The 4,773-nt window shown below is 48.0% G+C and overlaps 1 non-coding gene across 1 annotated transcript; it reads left to right on the forward strand.

Annotated features, from left to right (window-relative positions):
• Positions 1–2,475: 2,475 nt before the first annotated feature.
• On the forward strand, positions 2,476–2,537 carry LOC138381126 (U7 small nuclear RNA). Its single transcript, XR_011233059.1, has one exon. It is a non-coding gene; the product is annotated as a U7 small nuclear RNA (small nuclear RNA).
• Positions 2,538–4,773: the final 2,236 nt, after the last annotated feature.

Below are 4,773 nucleotides of genomic sequence, written 5' to 3' on the forward strand. Positions count from 1 at the left end.
AGTTTAGCATCACCTGGGGCCTCTGGGCCACTCACTCACATGTGGCAGAGCCTGAAGCTTCAGCTGGATTTCACTCTAGACCAGGAGGGGTCAAACGATAGCTCCTGGTCTGTTTCTGTACAGCTCACGAGCTAAGAGTAGATTCTACATTTTTTTTTTTTTATTTTATTCTTTACTTCTCCCATACGTGTCTGCTGAAATAGATTCTACATTTTTAAAGGACTGTAAAACAAACAACAATAGGTGACAGAGGGGCCGGCGCGGTGGCTCACGCCCGTAATCCTAGCCCTCTGCGAGGCCGAGGCGGGCGGATTGTTTGAGCTCAGGAGTTTGAGACCAGCCTGAGCAAGAGCAAGACCCCGTCTCTACTAAAAATAGAAAGAAATTATATGGACAGCTAAAAATATATATAGAAAAATTAGCCAGGCATGGTGACACATGCCTGTAGTCCCAGCTACTTGGGAGGCTGAGGCAGGAGGATGGTTTGAGCCCAGGAGTCTGAGGTTGCTGTGAGCTAGGCTGACGCCACGGCACTCACTTTAGCCTGGGCAACAGAGTGAGACTGTCTCGAAAAAAAAAAAAAAAATAGGTGACAGAGACCACACGCAGCCCACAAAGGTGAAAATATTTACTATCTAGCTCTTTACAGAAAAAGTTTGCTGACTGCTGCTTTCTCACCGTGAAGAGGGAAAGGAGGCCGGGTGCGGTGGCTCACGCCTGTAATCCTAGCACTCTGGGAGGCCGAGGCGGGAGGATCACTCAAGGTCAGCAGTTCGAGATCAGCCTGAGGAAGAGTGAGACCCCATCTCCACTAAAAATAGAAAGAAATTAACCGGACAACTAAAAATATATAGAGAAAAAAATTAGCCGAGCATGGTGGCACATGCCTGTAGTCCCAGTACTTGGGAGGCTGAGGCAGAAGGATCGCTTAAGCCCAGTTTGAGGTTGCTGTGAGCTAGGCTGACGCCACGGCACTCTAGCTCGGGCAACAGAGCGAAACTCTGTCTCAAAAAAAAAAAAAAAAAAGAAGGAAACGAGAAGGATTCACCTACTAAGCGTGGGGGCTGCGTTTGACTGCTTGGGCGAGCAGTGAGCTCAGCCCCACCGGGATGCAGGAAAGGGGACGTCAGGCGGGTGGATGAGTGACTTCCAAAGCAGTGGCAGAAGGGCCTCGCAGACCCTGTCCACACACATACATGTGGGGGGCTTCTTTAGACTCCCACCTGGGAACTTGCCAGCAGGATCTTAAAACCATTGTAGGAGATTCAACTTCAGACTTAGTTTAAGAACAGCCCACTTTTTCTTACAGTAGCTTTCTTCCTTCCTCCCCATCCCATCAATACAGATACACGGGCAATATCCTCAAGTTTCAGGGCCCTCCGCAGGACCCCTCACAAACTCTGGCTTCTTTCAGAGCCTGGGCCTGTGCTGTCATCATGGCTTGGGCTAAGGCACGAGTCCTCCCTCCCCCAGCAAGTGAAGATGCCGGTTCTTGGGAGAAGGCAAATAAGGAGAAGCCCAGCACTTCACATTCTCTTCCCATTCGTTGGGTTAATTGTCAGTGTGAAAACTGTTCAGCAAATGAGGTCATTTCATGGGGACCCCAGCCCTCTCTTCTTCTTCCCGGCTTCCTTTCCGAGTGATTTCATAATTCCTCCTGCTCTCTCTTCCCTCTCCTTTTCCTTCTGTCCAACTCTGTTCTTATGAGGTACCAACAGTGAGCAGAGTCTGATGTGCTCCCATTCTCATTCAACACAGTCACAGTCGAAGGACCAGATCATTACATGTGGTCTTTGAGACATTTGGAGATAAAAGTATTAAACCCAAGGACTAAGCTGGCCTCAATCCAGTTTTTCTTTCCATCCATGTACACGTCACATTCTTTTGAACCTGACACAACCTCCCAGATAATAACCCACATCCCATAGAAATGTCCAGAGAGACCCACTGCTTACCCTGTTAGGCACTTTTGGACTCTTCACTTTCTGAGACTAGAGAACCCTATCAGACCCACTAAGAAACACAAACCAAAAAAAAAGTTAGATACATATTTTTTAAAAGTTCATGTATGTTAGTTATCTCTGCTAGTGGAAAGGCAGTACAAAGATTAAGAGCCAGGGCTACAGGCAGACTGCCTGGGTTCAAATCCCAGCTCTGCCACTTATTAGCTATGTAATCTTGGACAAAATAACCTCTTCGTGCCTTGGTTTCTTCATCTACAAAATGAGAATACTGACATTACCTACTTTACGGAGCTGATGTAAATATTGAAGACTTCATAGATGCAAAATACCTAGAAAAATGCCTGGCATCTAGAAAGAGTACAATGCCTGTTAATGTCAGGAGCAGTGTTAGTACGAGTTTCCCCCTCCATGCCACTGTTCGGACTCATTCATTCTCTCCCTTCAAAGGCATGCTACGTGTCAAGCCCTGTGCTAGGCATGGGGGTTACGAAGATGATTAAAACCTGGTCCCTAGTGCGACAGCTCTTTTAGAATTTGTCTAGCAGGTTTTCTAGTCCTCACGAGAAGATCCCCTGACACTTTAAAACAAAACAACAACAAAAAAAACCTGGTCCCTACCCCTAGTAGCTTGGAGTATTTAAGACGGTTGTAAACGCAGGCGAGGCTCCAACATGACATGGTGAGAACAAGAATAGAGAAACAGAGTTCTATGGGTGCACAGCAGACAGCACAGAAGGCCTTCTGCGCGGGTGGGCGGGTGGAGATCAGAGCTAAGCCTTCGAGGAGGAACAGAAGTTACCCAGGCACTCTTGGGGCGACAGAGAAGAGGTGGCAGGCACAGCAGGCAAGGGCATTCCGAGTCAGAGGAAAGCACAGCACAGGCATGGAAGGCAGCAGCAGCCCGGAGCTGACGAGAAACTGACAGCAGCTCAGTGAGGGATGAGAGGTGAGGCTGGGGTGAGGCAGGGGCCAGGACGCACCTGCCGTGCTGAGGAACTTGAGTGAGGGGGAGTCAACGAAGGGGCCTAAATGGAATGCTGTGGTCAGGTTTGCCTTCTAGAAAGATCCCTCTGGCAGGTGTGTGGAGGGATCGATTTAAAGATGACATGCAAGGGAAATGATTAGGATGTTACTGCAGTAATTGAGATAGGAGATGATGTGGGCATGAACCAGGGCTTTAGTAGCCAGGATGGTAAGGAGAGATCAGGTTACAAAGCTATTTAGGATACCGGTAGGCGAGTGGAAATAGCAAGTGAGAGGAAGGGAAGAGCCAGGCATGACTACTCCAAGTTGGGTGACCAAGTGGATGATGGTTCTATCAACCAGAATGGCGATTACAAGAAAAGGAAGGGCCGGGCGCGGTGGCTCATGCCTGTAATCCTAGCTCTCTGGGAGGCCGAGGCGGGAAGATCGTTTGAGCTCAGGAGTTCGAGACCAGCCTGAGCAAGAACGAGACCCCCGTCTCTACTAAAAAAATAGAAAGAAATTAGCTGGACAACTAAAAAAAAAAAAATATGTATGTATGTGTGTGTGTGTATATATATATATATATATATATATATATAAAATTAGCCAGGCATGGTGGCACATGCCTGTAGTTCCAGCTACTCGGGAGGCTGAGGTAGGAGGATTGCTTGAGCCCATGAATTTGAGGTTGCTGTGAGCTAGGCTGACACTACGGCACTCTAGCCCGGGCAACAGAGTGAGACTCTGCCTCAAAAATAAAAAAAATAAAAAAATTAAAAAAAAAAAAAGGAAAGAAAGAAAAGGAAGAAGTTAAGGGAGAGGAATGATGAGTTCAATGGGTCAAAAATACATATCCAGACCTTACTCTGTGCTAGCCATAGTGTTAGGGGTTGCGGACACAACAATGAGACAAAATGGACAGGCTCCCTGCTCTTGGGGTGCTCTCAGTCCAGCAGGGAAGACAAATAACCACGGAATGATTATATGTAATTAATTTTTAATTTACAGTTGCAGAGTGCTGCAGAGAAGTGCAGGTACTAGACAAATGTTATCAGGGAGGCAAGCGCCTCCTAGCCTGGGAGTGGCCCCTGAGGAAGGGGCCTTTAAATGGATACCTATGGGACAAATAAGAGTTAGACAGGAAAGAATGGGAAGAGTACATGCAAGGCTGGAAGCAGGAGTCTTAGATACGCCATGGCAGGTCTGGGTGGAAATGCTTAGCCTGACGTGGGGTCCCCAAGTCTTGAAACCTGTGGAAATAGCTGGAGGCTGGAGATATTTAGAGTCATCCCAGTAAACAGGTGGCAGCAGAAACACCAAAAGTTGGCAAGATTATCCCCAAAGAGGGTACAGGGTACCCAGAATGGGAGCTAAGGATGAACCCTGGGGAACCCTTTCCTTGGGGTATGCCCAGGAAGCCATCAAAGAACACAGCAAGTCAGGAGACAATCACATCAGCAAGCTTCGGGGGAGAAAATTCCAGAAGCAGGGAGCAAACAACAGTGTCCAGCACCCCAGAGAGCTTTAGTGATTCCTTTGTTATTCACAACTGGCAACTGCAGTGAGAGCAGTATCAGGAGAGTCGTGGGGACAGGAGCCGATGGCAGCAGGGAATGGAACAAATGAGCATGAAGGAATGAGTATAGCCCGTTCCTTCAAACTGCTGACAGGAGAGGGTATGGAGCTTTGAGGGTGCGAGGATGGGGCTGCAGGGCCAAGGGACAGTTTTATTCCACGGGAGAAACCCAAACTTGTCTACAGATGAGACAAAAACAGCCAGAGAGAGGGAGGACTGAAGCCTCAGATGCTGTGTGCCAGGCCCGGAAAAGCATGGGAATGTTTC

This window comes from Eulemur rufifrons, chromosome 2 (genome assembly GCF_041146395.1).
Source record: "Eulemur rufifrons isolate Redbay chromosome 2, OSU_ERuf_1, whole genome shotgun sequence".
NCBI lineage: Eukaryota > Metazoa > Chordata > Mammalia > Primates > Lemuridae > Eulemur > Eulemur rufifrons.